The sequence below is a fragment of the Zonotrichia leucophrys genome, unplaced genomic scaffold (assembly GCF_028769735.1).
Source record: "Zonotrichia leucophrys gambelii isolate GWCS_2022_RI unplaced genomic scaffold, RI_Zleu_2.0 Scaffold_38_522144, whole genome shotgun sequence".
Taxonomy (NCBI): domain Eukaryota; kingdom Metazoa; phylum Chordata; class Aves; order Passeriformes; family Passerellidae; genus Zonotrichia; species Zonotrichia leucophrys.
The window spans coordinates 263430-280342 of NW_026992243.1; the positions used below are offsets into that span (position 1 = coordinate 263430).

The 16913-nt window shown below is 42.6% G+C and overlaps 1 pseudogene; it reads right to left on the reverse strand.

The window, feature by feature from the left end:
• Nucleotides 1-10745, reverse strand: part of LOC135460405 (zinc finger protein 239-like) — a 46681-nt pseudogene extending 35936 nt beyond the window's left edge.
• Between the last annotated feature and the right edge of the window lie 6168 nt (nucleotides 10746-16913).

Sequence of the window (16913 nt, forward strand, 5' to 3'; positions counted from 1 at the left end):
TAACTAATGTAGTTAACCTGTTTTTGATGGTTTTATTCATTCTTTCTACTCTTCTGGAGCTCTGGGGATGCCAATGGGCTGTGCAACCTCCATTTCATTCCCAGGGCTTCAACAACTTGTTGTAAGACTTGGGCAGCAAAATATGGACCTCGGTCAGAATCGACATTATTTATCAACCCATATCGGGGAATGATGTTTTCTAGGATTGCTTTTGTGGCTGCTTGAGCTGTCTCTGTTTTGGTCAGGAACACCTCTACCCAATGGGTGAGGTGATCCACGGTCACTAATAAGTGTCTGTGTCCCTGGACAGGGGGCATTTCCATGAAGTCTACCTGCACACTTTGGAACAGCCGCAAGGCCAACTCTCCTCCCCCAGATCAGACAACCAGACAGTACTCTTCTCATCAATTTGAATAATTTGTTGGCAAGTTAAACATCCCTTGGTAACTGCCTTTGCTATGGTTCGTACTCCCATGCACATATGATCCCTTGGAAACTGGTCACATAATCCTTGTATTCCCCAATGGGTCAACTCATATAACTCTGTCATCACCTTTCGGGATGGAGCTTTATTTAAAATTTGCTGTCCATCAAGGGTCCACCATTCTCCATTTTCTTTTTGCTGTCCTCTCATCTTTTCTAACTCTCTTAATTCTTTCTTGACAAAGATTGGTTTTTCCTCTTTTGTTTCTTTACTAGGTGTTCCCTCTATCTTAAGAATTTTAATTGGACTACCTTGTTCCAAGGCTACTTCTTTCACTACTTGATCAGCTAATCGATTTCCCTTTATTTCAAGGGTGTCCCCTTTTTGATGTCCTTCTATGTAAACTATGGCTATCTCAATTGGTTTCCTTAGGGACTCTAGTACTAATTTTCTTAGCTCTTCATGTATTAAATTTTTGCCCTTAGAATTTAGGTACTCCTGTTCTTCCCATATTTTTCTGAATGCATGAACAATTCCGAATGCGTACCAGGAGTCGGTATAGATTGTTCCTTTATCTTTTTCTAGTAAATCTAGCCCTCTCTTCAGGGCACAGATTTCACAGCACTGGGCACACCAATTTGAGGGTAGCTTTCCTTTTTCCTCAACTTGCATGTTCTGCCCATCTATCATTGCATACCCTTAGACCCGTTTACTGGCTACCATTTGTGATGATCCATCTGTAAATAAAATTCTCCCATATGGGAGGGGCCCATCTTCTAAATCTTCTCTCACTTTAGTCTGCATTTCAATAATTTCTAAACAATCATGTTCCAGGTCTGTTAATGGCTCTCCCATGAGGAACTGGGCTGGATTTAAACATTTTGAAGTGACACATTCAAGGCCCTTGGTACTTATTAGGATGACTTCATTTTTAGTATTTGGGAATTGGTTAGCCACTGAAGGGCCTTGTGACTTAAAACATCTTTCACATTGTGTGGGGTATGAACCTGGATCTTCCCCTTTCAAGTTAGTTTCTGTGTGTCTTCTATTGGGGTGGCTGTTGCCTTTGTCACTTGTACACAGGCTGGCCACCCTCTGGCTACTGGATCTGGTAACTTGGAGAGATATGCGACCGGCTTCCTGCATCCTCCCCAATCCCGTGTAAGGACTCCGCAAGCCATCCCCTCTTCCATGTTTACCAATAGGTCAAAGATCTTTTTAAGGTCTGGTAGGCTCAGTACAGGGGCAGAGGACAATTTAGTTTTCAGATTCCAAAGGTGTTCCTCATCATTTGAGGTCCAGATAACAGGCTCTGATTCTGTCAATTTGTCATATGGAAATTTCACGCTTTTAGTGATTTTATACTGATCAAGCCATAATCTTCAATACTCAAACAAACCTAATAATTTTCTAACATCTCTTTTGGTCTTTGGGGCAGGGATGGACAGAATTCCCAAAATTCAGGAGGCCATGAAAGGCTTAGACAAAATGAAAATGATTCACTATTTTATGAAAGTCTGGCCTAAGTTAAACCTGCAGGGGGAGTGGCCATGGTACGGGACAAGAGATCCATGGATGTGTTCCCAATTAAACCAACACCTGAAAACCCAAGAAAGTCCCAATCTTGAGCAGTTAACATATGCTGCATGTTGGCAGAGGGATACCACTGGCAATGTTATAAAAATCTGTACACTACAAAAACAGAAGGAAAAGAATGAGGGGAGAGAAGAGGTTAGTTGTTAAGTGGGACCCCCTTGATTACTTACCTCCTCCTCCATTCCCTTTTATTTACCTGGCAAGGCCCAGGCTCCTCTCCCAGATCCGATTTTACCTCTGGCCTCTCCATCCCCAGAATCAGCAGCTGCTCTGATCCCATTACCACCTCCAATTAACACTCCTATGGTTATTACTCCTACCCTAACCTCAACTCCCTTACCTGCTCCAAACACTACTGTCCCACCTCCATCTAATCCAGTTATTTCTCCAGTCTCCCCCTCAACCTTTTCAACTGTCTCTCCAGCCCCACCTCCAGTGTCCCTTCCTACGGGTTCAGTTTCTTCCCCTTTACCTACTGCTGTACCATTACCCCCTCCTAACTGGGAGGTGAGCACCTCCATCTCTAACCCAGTTAGTATAAGTCAACTAGCCCCACTCCTCCTGTTTCTTCCCAGAAGGGTAACCTTACGGAGGGACCTTACTGTAAAACAAGATCAAAAGCTTCTAAAGTGGAGAAGCTTTTTCCTCTTAGAGAAGTCCCCTTGGGTGGGATACGTGGGGGACTTGGGTTTGTGAATGCCCCATTAACAGCCACTGAAATCTGAGGCTTTGAAAAGGAGTTAGGGAAGTTAGTGGAGGATCTGGTAGGTATATTGAACCAAGTAAATCTGTTTCTAGGCCTTAACATTTACACCTGGGGCCGCTGGACTCTATTTTTAAAATTTTGTTCAGCGCTGAAGAAGTGAGGATGATCAGGGCCACAGGAATGCGGATCTGAGAGTGAGAAAATCGTTCAGGAGATCCCAGTGACCAGAAATTACCCTTACACGTCCCTGAGTGGGACCCTAATGAAGAGGAAGATAGAATGAACATGGAAGAGTATAGGTCTCTGATGGTTAGAGGAATAAAGGAATCAGTTCCCCAAAGTAATAACACAAAACTAGCTTTTGACAGCATGCAAGAAAAGGATGAAACCCCAGCTACTTGGCTTAATAGATTAAAGAGGAACTTCCAATTATATTCCAATATAGATCCTGATAGCTTGGAAGGCTAAGTACTTCTAAAAGTGCAATTTGTTACAAAATCGTGGCTGGACATATGGAGAAAGTTAGAGAAAATGGATGACTGGCAGGAGAAGGGAATAAATGAACTGTTAAAGGAAGCTTTAAGGGTATATTTAAGGAGAGAAGAAGAGAAAACTAAAGCTAAAGCTAGAATCATGGTAGCTGTAGCCAGGGAAAGTCTAGGGGAAACCAGAGACCAGCAGGGACAACCATCGAGAATCAGTGAAAATGGACGAAAGTCCTCCTTTGATAAGGAGATAAACCTATACTACCTCCATGGGTGGATACAAACAAGAGACCAGGGGCACCACTGAGTGGCAGGAAATGTTATTACTGTGGAGAGATAGGACACATAAGAAAGGATTGCAATAAACTCTTTTTGGATGAGGCAATGGTAAAAGAACAAGAGGCTCTTGAGAGACTCCTGAGGGATGACAACAAGGGGTGTCAGGGGCTTTACATTTTAGGGGACCCAATGTATCATCAAGAAGAGCCTCTGGTAAACTTTGAAGTCGGTCCCTAAAGTGAGGAATTTGAATTTTTAGTTGATACCGGAGCAGATAGATCAAGTATAACGGAATTACCCGCAGGAGTGACGACTGGGAGAAAGGTCTGTGAGGTGATGGGAGCAGAGGGAAAATCATTTAGAGCCTCCTTAGCTGAAAACGTAGAAGTTAAAGGAAATGGAAGGCAGTGTGTGGCTGATTTTATCTATTTACCTAATCTAGAAAGTAATTTACTAGGAAAGGACCTACAGGTCCAATTAGGAGTGGGGATTACCCCAAAGGATGGGAGAATGATAGTCCAGATCATGAAATTGACATCAGGAGATACAGAGCAGATAAACCCAGAGGTTTGGGCAGGAGAAGGAAAGAGGGACTATCTAGACATCCCACCAATAAGAACTGAAATGCAAAAAGGAATTCCTCCCGTTCAAGTAAAGCAATACCCAAGGTCTATTAAGAAAAAAAGGGACTGACCCCTGTGATTGAGCAGCTATTAGAGGAAGGTATCCTGGAGCTGTGTATGTCTCCCCACAAGACCCCAATTTTAGCAATCAAGAAGGCAGATGGAAAATACTAATTGGTCCAAGACTTTAGGAAAAAAAATAAGAGAACTATAACCAGGCATCCAGTAGTCCCAAATCCCTACACCCTCTTGAGTCAGATCCCAAGGGAGCATGCCTCATTTACTATTATAGATTTAAAATATGCATTTTGGGCATGTCCTCTGCTGAGGAATGTAGGGATTGGTTCGTGTTTGAGTGGGAACATCCAGAGAAGAGGAGGAAACAACAATTAAGGTGGACGCGCCTACCCCAAGGATTTACCAAGTCCCCAAATCTCTTTGGGCAAGCCTTAGAAGGGCTTTTAGAACAATTCAAGCCTGAGAGCAAAGTACAAATTCTACAATATGTAGATGACTTATTAGTATCTAGAGAGGAACAGAATAATGTCAGGGCAACAAGTATACGCCTTTTAAATTTCCTAAGAGCAAAGGGTTTAAAAGTATCTCAGAATAAATTGCAATTTGTGGAAGCACAAGTTACTTATCTGGGACACATAATTGGGAAAGGATATAAGAAATTCAGTCCTGAAAGAATTCCAGGCATACTATCCATACCAGCACCAAAAACTAAGAGAGATGTCAGAAAACTAGTAGGCTTATTTGGGTACTGTAAGTTATGGTTAGACCAATATACCCAAAGTGTAAAATTTTTATGTGACAAATTAGTAAACGCTGACCCAATAGAATGGAGAATTGAGGATGATGAAAAACTAAATAATTTGAAAGATAAACAATCCTCAGCACCTGTCCTAAGTTTGCCCAATCTGAAAAAAGAATTTGACCTATTTGTAAATACCGAAAAAGGAATTGCTTATGGGGTGGTAGCCCAAGAGTGGGGAGGGTGTAAGAAACCAATTGCTTACATCTCCAAACTGCTAGACCCCCAGGAGCCAGGGGCTGGCCCGCCTGTATTCAAGCAGTTGCTGCAGCAACCACCTTAATTGAAGAGACTCAAAAACTCACCCTGCGATGTAAAATAAGAATCCATACACCACATGATCTAAAAGCAATTTTAAGGCCAAAGAGCCCAGAAGTGGCTTACTGACTTCAGAGTATTAAAGTATGAAATAATCTTAATAGATGCTGATAACCTAGAGCTGGTAACCTCTAAAACTCTAAATCCAGTGCAGTTTCTCTCTGGAGAGCCATTATTAGAACTAGAGCATAACTGCTTGGAACTAGTGGACTTTCAGACCAAAGTTAGGGAAGATCTAGAAAAGCTACCTCTACCTTATGGAAGAAAATTATTTACTGATGGGTCTTCGAGAGTAGTGAAGGGAAAAAGGATGTCTGGATATGCAATAATTGAAACTACAGAAAAGGAAGACATGACATTTACCAAGAAGGGCAAACTGCCTTCTAGTTGGTCAGCTCAGTGTTGTGAAATCTATGCCTTAAAGAGGGGACTTGACTTATTGGAAGGGGACCAAGGGACAATTTACACTGACTCACGGTATGCCTTTGGAATCGTTCATACATTTGGAAAGATTTGGGAGGAACGTGGGTATCTGAACTCCAAAGGAAAAAACTAAGTGCACACAGAACTGATAAGATCAATAGAATCTCTACCTAAAGCTGCAGAGATGGCAGTGGTACATGTTAAGGGACATCAGAAAGGGAATACCATCGAGGAAAAAGGGAATCAGTTAGCTGACCAAATGGCTAAGGAGGCAGCATTAGACCCAGGGGAGCCAGTGAAATTACTCAAGTTAAACAAAGTGTTAGGCGAAGAAAGGAAAGGAAAACTAGTATTCAGTGAGAAAGAACTAAAAGCAATAAAAAAATTAAAAATGCATTGGGGAACCAAGGGGAGTGGTTGACACCAGATGGGCATAAATTTTTAAATAAAGCCCTAGCCCAGAAAATGTTAACAGAGATACATGAATAAACCCATTGGGGGGTCCAAGGGTTACGTGATCACTATTTAAGAGAAAACTTATGTATTGGAATACATAAGTTAGCAAAAGCAGTAACTCAGGGGTGCTTAATTTGCCAAAAACTAAATCAAAAAGTGATGAGGCAGACCATACAAAGGGGAAGAGAATTAGCCCAAAGACCATTCCAAAACATTCAAATAGACTTTACTGAAATGCCCCCTGTACAGAGTTGCAAACACTTATTGGTAATAGTTGACCACCTTACTCATTGGGTGGAAGCCTTTCCAACTAGAAAAGAGACCGGAAAAGCGGAAATAGTAACCAAGATTATCTTAGAATTCTAACATCAATCCCCGATACGAGTTGGTGAACAATATTGATTCAGATAGGGGACCACACTTTATCGCACAAGTATTACATAAAATAATTGAGGCTTTAGGAATAAAACAGAGATTACATACCCCACGGCATCCTTGGAGCTCTGGGAGGGTAGAAAGAATGAATAAAACCCTCACAAATATATTAACAAAATTAATTGCAGAAACGTAGATGAACTGGCTCAAATGTCTACCCCTTACCCCTTTTAAGGATCAGGACAGGACCCTGATCAGATATAGGGGTTTTGCCCTATGAAATGATGTTTGGACTCCCATTTTTAATGACTCCTTATAGTAGTGGGGACTATTTAGAAGGGGAAACAGCTGCCCGAAAGTAAATAGAAACCATTGGAAAGACTCTAGCGAGTCTGAGAAAAAGAGGATATCTTCCCCAAACTTCCCCCCTTGATACAGATGTGCACCAAATAAGTCCAGGAGATTGGGTACTAATGAAGTCATGGAGCAATACCCCATTAACTCCAAAATTTGAAGGATCCTTCCAGGTATTACTCATGACGCACACTGCAGGAAGGACACAAGAAAGAGGCTGGACTCACATCACTCGAGTCAAAGGACCGGTACCACCCCCCCCAAACAGCAGACTGGATCCAACAGCACCAGCTACAGATGCTTCCATGTGGGTTGCAATCCCGAACTCGGACAATCTCAAAGTTACCTTTAGAAAGAGACCAAAGGTTGCTTAGAAAGACTGATAAAAGTACAAGATATATATTAAAATTGTTATACATTTATTCAAGTCATTATTATTTATTGTTATTGTTGTTGACTTATGAATGTAGAATTATTAGTTTGTGTTGGAGCCTTTGTTTGTTTTGGAGTATATTAGGACATTATTGAATTAGAGATTAGAGTGAACATTTTGTTCCCTGTTTGGTGTAAAGATTTCATATATTATCATGAGTATAGAGAATGGGTTCCTCCATCTCTTTTAAACTGTTCAAGGTTACAAGTTGAAGAGTTATAAGAATTAAATGTTAGTATGATAGTTAAGTTCAAAAGGTTATATCACCAATAGAGTTCTAATAATCTATTTTTCTCCAAGGAAAACCCTGAGGGTTTCAAACCTACTCTTATACAGAACATTCCTTGGGAGCTATTAAATTGATAGGAAGTGGGAGGAAAGAGAAGGGAGAAAGTTCCCCAATCCTAAGAGGCAAGGCTGGGTGAGATCATGGCAATGGTTCATACTGGACTCTTAGAAGGACTGGTGCTATTCCTGTTTATGGAAAGTATAGGGAGTAAGGAAAATCCATGTACTATCACCCCTTAAACAATGGGGAGAACCTTGCCTCACTGATAAGGGTTCACACCAATGTAAATCCTTATTTTTTAACTACTCCCAGTTATTTACCTGTCAAGAGGACGGGAAAGTCTATTGGATTGCGAGAAGCACTGCCTCATTTCGGCAACGCTTACTTGGAGAATGCCCCGTAGGAAAAACTTGGTTTTGTTTTGAGCATGAAAGTAATCAGGAAGGACGGAAAGATCTAATAAAGGAAAGACAATTAACAGTAACCACCAAAAAGGATGAAATAGAAATGCCCTTAGGGAAGAACCTATTCCTAGACCTAGTTGAAAGAATTAGTAAGGAACTAAATCTAACCAACTGCTGGGTCTGTGGGAGTACTAAAATGACAGAGATTTGGCCATGGGAGGGAATTAGTTTAGGACCATTAGAAATTCTAAGGTGGGAACAATCAGGACAGAAACCTCACATTTTAGGACAAAGAAGGAAAGAACAATGGGACTTAAAATCTAAAGTAATTGGGGAAGAATGCATAATAAGGGCAGGGAAGAGATATAATACCCCAGAGGAAAAGATGGCATGCAAGAGGTATCTAAAGATTGAAGTCTTAAATGCTAGATGGATTCCTCAAGAGCCAAATCAATACTGGTCCATTGGGAAAAAGGAAAAGGGGTGTGTTTATCATGAAGGGTGTAGGCTGCACAAATGTGCAGAAAAAGGGGTAAACCCCTTCTGGAAAATAAGACAAATATATAAATACTGGGAATACCCTTGGGAAGTCCAAGACATCTTTTGGAGAGCCCCCAATCATCTATTTTGGATTTGTCGCAACACAGCCTATACTACTCTTCCAGGAGACTGGATGGGTAGCTGCACTATAGGCGTCATCAAATCTGCTTTCTTTCTATTGCCAAAGGAATCAGGGTCAAGTTTAGGGGTTCCATTGTATGACCATTTGAAAAAGACTAACCGGAAAAAGAGGAATATAAATGACCTGGGGGGAAACAAACCTGGAAGGGAAAAATCTGGACACCGGAAGAGTTAATTAACACGTATGGGCCTGCAACTTGGGCCCAGGATGGATCCTGGGGATATCGTACTCCAATTTACATGCTCAATAGGATCATTCGACTCCAGGCAGTACTGGAAGTAGTCTCCAACAGAACATCACTTGTCCTTGACCATATTAATTACCAATTGGCCCAAACTAGATCTGTCATCTACCAAATTCGACTTGCAGTTGATTACTTATTAGCCGATGAGGGAGGGATATGTGGAAAATTTAATTCATCAGAGTGCTGCCTGGAAATCGATGATAGAAGTGAGGTAATAAGAAACATCTCAACAGAAATACGAAAAATAGCACATGTGGGAAGTCAGGAGTGGACTCCCCTAATGGACACCAGTTGGTGGGATGATTTTTGGTCTTTTAAAAGGAAATGGTGGAATGTCGAAGGAAGGAGACCAGGACATCAGTTGATCATCACAGGCCCAATTTTTATTGATCAGCACGGCGGGTTAAATACAGTTCGTAATTAACTTCATGCATATTGCAAAAGTTGAGCTCAGGATTGGTTAGTTACATATCAGCAGTTACACCTACTTTTACATTCCTATGGTCCTACTTTTGATACTTTCTACATATTCTTAGGAGATATTCAGGACTAATCTCTACTCAATCTCCTCATGTTGCAGCAAGGCCACTGATTGCTAACTGCTGACATCTCCTTTCAGCTTGCTGACTGCTGATTTCTCAGCTTGACCAGTGGCAATATGTCAGCATGGCCTTTCTCAGCTAACCAACTACTAATAAATCCCTCCACATTTCCCCCGTTTTCTTCTTGTGCAAGGAAATTAGTTTGCCAAGTTTTTGCTATTGTACGGCTGACCATGTTTTGAATACAATTAAAAATACAAGGCAAAATAAGCAAAAACAGTAAAATTACACCCAGCAGTCCTATAGCATAGATCACAAGGTTCCTCAACCATGGTCCAAGTCCTAAGCTTTTAAGCCATTCATCAATTCCTAAACCTTCTTCTTCCTTGAGATTGTGAAGTCCCTGTTGCAGTTCTTTTATCTTACTGTGAATGGACACTGAATGATCAGACAGATTCATGCAACACATTCCTTCAAACTCTTCACATCCATGTCCTTGTGCTAAAAGCAAAAAATCTATGGCAGCTCTATTTTGCAAAACAGCATGGTTAACACTCTGCACATCTGTGGTTAGCATGTCTAGAATTTGTGATGTCTTGTTCAGCTCATCCTTTGCCCAGCACCCTAATTGCTTTGCTAAATTCATAGCCTTATTGGCAGATCCTCCCGGCAAGATAGTTGAAACAACCACTTGTTTGAATGTGCCCCAAAACTGTGGATCTCCTATCGAGCTGCAGTCTAAGTCATGTATGCTACGTCTCTTTCTGTTTGAATTTTGACTCAGCTGCATTAGCAAGGACACATTAGGATGAAACAATGACAGTTTTCCCAAATAACAGGGTCCACCCTGTGGTCTAGCTGGTATACCATTCCACGCCCTGTCTACGCAAATTTAAAATATTCCTGTGGGTAATTTCATTGGTGCAGTGATCTTTGTGCTGTTACATTTACTGTAATGCTGCGGAGAGATTTCACTCACATTCAGGAATGAATCTAGGGTGGCCCATGTTTCTTTTGGTCGGTTTGAAAACTTAAAGCTAAACCATCCACCAGCTGTAGTGTTAGACAAACTGGCGTTTGTACTGCCAAAAAGGTCCAATTCCTCAGGAGGAGAATGCAAAGAGGTGTTGAGTGATTGGATCAGTAAACATTGACGATAGCCATCACTCTGACCTGCAGTATATCCTTGTTGCTCTGGCAATTTGATGTTTGACATGCTAGACATACATAAGGTCTGATTTTTTATCAAACTGCAAAATTCTCCAGGAGACCATACCGGAAGTCCCACCAGGCATGTTCGAAATGGGTTAGTGACTCCTCCAAGACTAAGTGATGATTGGTTAATTTGGTTAGCAAGTGTTACCCATAAATTTTTTCTTGGCTGACTAAAACGTGTTATTTCTACAGCTTCACTTATTACAGTATTGAGCAATATAACAAGAGCAAACCTCATTTTTCGTGAGATAAGTTTGAAGGCAAATCAGCTTTTACAGCGAGCTAAAATTAATTAGCAATCACCAATAACCTTATTTAGAAGAGGTTGTTCCCTTTTTTGCCTTCTTTTTCTTATCTATCTTCAAACTTGCTGCTCCTATTGTTACTGGTCCTGCCACTTGCAAACTTAATTTCTGCAATTCTTCAATGCAGTGGTCTAGTGCACTTTCAGGATTTCCCGTGAAGGGTCCTACAACTGAGCGTTGTGTTAAAGGTACTATTTTCCTACACCTTACAGAGATTATGTGCGATTTACTTTGAATCTTAATTCTCCTCACGAAACATTGTATTTCCCATCGATAATAAGCAAGAATTTTCTGTTCAGGAGACTCATAAAGACTTAGAGCTTCATACGCATTTTTCCCTGTTTGTCTCCTTAATTCACGTTGCCAATTTTCACTCCACCGGTGCTCAAAATGACAAGGGTGACACCACAAATCACACAATAATGATTGTTCTAACCAAAAAATTCTATCACAACCCCCACAAAGCAGGGCTATCCAGGCAGCACAATGTGGATTGTGACAGGCATAGCAATGTTCCTTTGCTGGATTTGTTAAACGAAAAGTTGATAATGAGTCAACAAAATCAATCAGCTCCTGGGTTGTCCGACAGTAGTGTGTCAGTGCTATGTCCTCCACTTTCGAGTATCCCTTCAGCTGTAGCAGTAGCGGTCGTAGGACCAAAAGCAGTTTCTTCTTCAGTCGCTCCCTGTCCTCCTCTGTGAGGTGGTCCACCAAATGCTGCATCAGAAGCAGGTTTAGTCCACTTAGCAGGCACCCACAGAGGCCCTGTAGGTGAGGAAACACAAAGATACCCTCGACCCCAATATAATACTTTTGCAGGTTTTTCCCATAATCGTGTACTGGGGTTCTTATACCTGACCCAGACCTCTGTTTCCTTAGTACTTTTCTGACCTGACCTTGGATGATGTTTAATTGCAGGAGGGGTATCATCTTCCCCCAAAATACATAAATGATTAATTACATACAACACCTTAGCCAGACATGCTTGTGGATCTCTCAAATCTTGATGTTTTTCAATATATTGCTTAAGGGTACCGTTTGCTCTTTCCACTATTGCCTGTCCGGTAGGGGAGTGTGGAATGCCTGTCACATGCTTAACCGACCACTGATTCAAAAATTTTTGAACACTAGCACTTACATAAGCTGGAGCATTATCCGTTTTAATACTTTTTGGAACTCCCATAACAGCAAAGCAACTCAACAGGTGTCTGATAACATGTATAGCTTTCTCTCCTGCCTGAGCCGTAGCCCATATGTAATGACTATACGTGTCTATAGTGACGTGCACACACTTGACTTTACCAAATCTGGCAATATGTGTAACATCCATTTGCCGTTTCTCATTTATTTCTAAACCCCGAGGATTAACTCCAATGCCTAAACCTATTCCACCATTGTGATAACTACATGTTGGACATGCTCTAACAATAGCTTTAGCTTCTGACAAACTCAATTCAAATTGCTTTGCTAATCCTTTTGCATTTTGATGATATCTACTATGTGCTTCTCTGGCCAATGTATGCTTATCAATAGGACAAGAGTTATCAATAGGTAGGGTAACCAATTTATCTGCACGTTCATTTCCTTCTCCTAAACCTTCAGACCATTTATGGCTCCTGATATGAATCACAGAATACGCTGCATTTCTCTCCCGTAGAGCTTTCCTTAATTGTACCAACAACTCATACAATCGTTTATTATTCACTTCCTTAATTGCTGCTTCATCTATTCGTTTAGCTACTCCTGCAACATACATAGAGTCTGTAACCACATTTAAAGGTCCCTGTAAGTTGGATACTGCCCATACTACTGCCAACAATTCCAAAGTTTGTAAACTATCCGCAGGGTCTGCTGTGAGGAGTTGATGTTTCCATTGTCCTTTTTCTTGCCAAGTGACAGCAGCACGCCTTGATTTCTTTCCTGCATCGGTAAAGGCTGTAATAGCTCCTTCTATAGGGCATTCTTCTCTCAAGGGTCGAGTAATCCAGTTCCATTCTGTCATCCATTGCAAAACTCTAGGCACTAATTTGCTGGTATCTACTTTTGCAGACGATGTCAATAATGCTTCCTGTAAATCCTTTGAATTAATCAGGTACCAGTCCAAGGTTTCTTTTTCCATAGGCAGTCTAATGGTAGCAGGTTCTCTACCGTCCACTTCAAGAATTCTGAGACGCCCCTTTTTAATTAATGCAGCCAATTGTTCAATTTTTGAACATATTCTTTTCTTATGCTGTAATGGTGGAGACAACCATTCCAACACCCGTATCTCCCCCGTTTTCTTTTGTTGTTGAGAGAGAGCACCAAGCAGGTGGCAAGGGCTATTCCAGATAGTAAGGTCAATAGGGTGGTCAAGTTGTCGACGAGACACGTACCCCTGTTGTACACAGTCACTGATTTGCTGCAAGGCAAGACGATGCTCATTTGTCAGGCATACAGGAGTAGTAGGGTCAACACCCTTTAACAAAGGCCGTAGGGCTTCTAACAAATGATTCGGTATTCCCACAATAGGTTTTAGCCACTGTAAGTCCCCCAGCAACTTCTGTGCATCATGTAGAGTTTTAATGTCCAGTTGTAATTCCAATTTTTGAGGTATCACTATTTGATCCATTAAAGTCCATCCCAAATATTTCCAGGGCTTTGTAGTTTGCCATGATTTGTATTTCCCCTGTAAAGTCTGCATCAATAACTTGAAGCAAAACAAATAATCCCAACATAGTTGTAGAAGAGCGTCCTAATAATAATGCTCCACATGTTTGTCCATTTAATATAAGAGGACCCTTTACTCCAGTTGGTATTTTCTCAGGCCGATTCGTCATTAGTGTGACGTCTACTGCTGCTGATAAGTCCAAACCGAGGCTCCCTGTTGTTGCGGGTTGCAGACAGGAGGTGGCAGCAATGTTGCGGCAGCTGGTGCTGGTGTCTCCGGTGTCACGGCGGCAACTTGTATCTGGGCGCGGCCCCCGTGAAGCGCGCTCTGCTGATGGTTTCCCGACCGCCGTCTACAAGCTGTGGTATTGTGGGAGCTGGATCGGCAGTGTTGACACCATATACCAGTTGCTCTGCAGGCTCGGCGTGTGTGTCCCTCATTGCCGCACCGGTAACACTTGATAAATGGCTTTGAACCTCCTTGCGTGAATGAGCCGCTTCGGAGAGGAGCAAGGGCAGCTAACACCTGATTCTGAGTAGACTCTGCCTGCTTTTGTAACCCCAATCCTAATTCCTTTATAGCATCTACTAGGAATGCCTGCGAAGCAGTTGGTACTAATGCCATTCGCTCTAATGCTTCCTCAATGGTCCAATTTGCTCCTAAAGTAGCTAACACTCTTTGAGTTGCTGGATTACTATTTTGCAAGGCACACTGCTTCAATAGCGCCCCCTTAAGATAATCTGCCACACCGGCCCGATCTATAGCAGTAGCTACCCTATCGATAAAATTTCCAAATGATTCTTCTCTACCTTGCTTAATACCCATATAAGCTGGTAACCCTCCTGGCTCTTTAACAATATCTATTGCCGTTCGCACCAATCGCATAGCCTCTCTAAGTTTATCCGGTCCTGATATCATCTGTGCCTCTGTACGCAAGTATGCCCCTAAGCCCATGAGCTCATCCACTGTTACCCCATGCAATGGGTCTCCCTGAGCCCGTTGTACAGCAACTGCATCATTTACTAACGCTTGCCAATGTGCATTAAACAATAATTGTTGATGCTGAGTAAATATTAAACGCACTATTCCTCTTAAATCATTTGGGCATAAAATCTGAGTGTTAAAGAGATAATCTAACATTTGCTTAACAGGTTCACTTTTTACACCAAACTGACTAACCGTAGAACGTAGCTGAGCTAACAACTTCCAATCTAAGGGAGAATATGCTGCCACATTATGCATTAAGTTCCCCTATGCATCATATTGTGGTGTATATGTAACCGGACATGCAAGACTAGAAGCAATTTCTACGGCTTCACCGTCTCCCATTTGCATCGCCTCTTTTGCCATAGCAGACCAAGCCTCCCTCCTTTGTTTAGCCATTTCCCCCCATAGATCACGGTGTGCCTCTGGGATGGGAGCTGGCTCTTTGGAGGTGCTATGCTGCTGGCATTTTAGTGCAGGCACCGAGTTTTCACATGGGGGAAGCGGTAAAGCAGAGGCTGGCTCGCGCGGGGGAAGCGACCCCCCTGCTGGAGCTGACAGTGAAGCCGGAGCCGGCTCGCGCACAGCTGGAGCCGGCTCGCGCGGGGAAAACGACCCCCCTGCTGGAGCTGTCAGTGAAGCCGGAGCCGGCTCGCGCGGGGGAAGGGCCCCCCCGCCTCCCGCCGGAGCTGTAACCGGAGCTTGCCCAGGCAGAGCTGGCACGCGCGGGGGAGAGGATCCCCCCCCCGCCGGAGCTGAAACCGGAGCCGGCCTGCCCGGGGGTAGCGGCGGAGGCAAAGCTGGAGGCAGAGGTGAAGCTGGCTTGCTCCTACCCCCACCATCCGATTCGCCTAAAGCCGGCGGTGGAGGCAAAGCTGGTTTGCTCTTACCTCCCCCATCCGACTCGCCTTCCCCCTCAGACAAGGGAGGCGCAGACGGTTCCGCAATATCTATAGGCATGTCCTCAACACCACTGTGCTGGGGATTTTTAGGCATAAGTATTTTAGTTACAGAAGGTGCTAAAGGGTCATCCTCACGACCATATCCTATATTCCTCTTATGAGCTTCTGTAGCCCTTTCTGCTGCCTTTCTCTCAGAGACCTGCTGAAGCAACGTATTATACACCACCCGCCATAATTTCCCAAATTTTTTAGCTGATTTATCCCCATCTAACATTGAGTCCATTAACATTTCCCCAAATTTTTCCACTCTGACAGCTCATGAACTGTGTGCGGGTTACTAAACATACCTATAGAATGACCATAAGCTAATAACCCCGGTAATTCCTTTTTTATATCTTTTACCCCTCGCCTTTCTAAATATGAGGAGAATAAATCGTATGCCGCTTGCCTATCCATACCTATTAATCAGTGCGCACTTTTTGCAGCTTCCAGGCTCTGGCGGCACGTAGATGGCTTGAGTCACGGATGTGATCCTCAAGGGTGCTTTTTATAAATAATCCGGCACCGTCCCAGCTGCAGGGACCCCCACCCAACTTCCCGACCGTGGCGAGTTCCCTTTTTCTTTGTAATACGAGAAAAAAGGACAGGGGTTCAACGTTGCCGCATCGTTGCCCGCAGCGGTGCTCACAGCGTTGTTGCCCACATTCTCCACCATTTGTCGAAGGAAGGAGACCAGGACACCAGTTGATCATCACAGGCCCAATTTTTATTGATCAGCACGGCGGGTTAAATACAGTTCGTAATTAACTTCATGCATATTGCAAAAGTTGAGCTCAGGATTGGTTAGTTACATATCAGCAGTTACACCTACTTTTACATTCCTATGGTCCTACTTTTGATACTTTCTACATATTCTTAGGAGATATTCAGGACTAATCTCTACTCCCTCTCCTCATGTTGCAGCAAGGCCACTGATTGCTAACTGCTGACATCTCCTTTCAGCTTGCTGACTGCTGATTTCTCAGCTTAACCAGCGGCAATATGTCAGCATGGCCTTTCTCAGCTAACCAACTATTAATAAATCCTTCCACAGTGGAAGAAAGTAATCTTTATAGTAGTGGCAGCATTAGTAAGTTTAATATTCTTACCTTGCCTACTCCCATGTTTAATTAGGATTATATAATCTACAATTCAGGTTAGTACACAGGTTTCAGAAACAACTGCTCAAGCCAAAACCAAAACAATGATGATTGAAAGTCAAGAAGGAGAACATAAAACAGCTAAAAGAGTTTAGGACGGGTATCAGAAGTTATGAAAGTTTTATGTCCAAGAAACAGAAATTACAAATTGATGTGGGCTTAAACCCGATAAAAAAGAAAGAGGGGGGATATTGTGAGGAATGAAATCCTG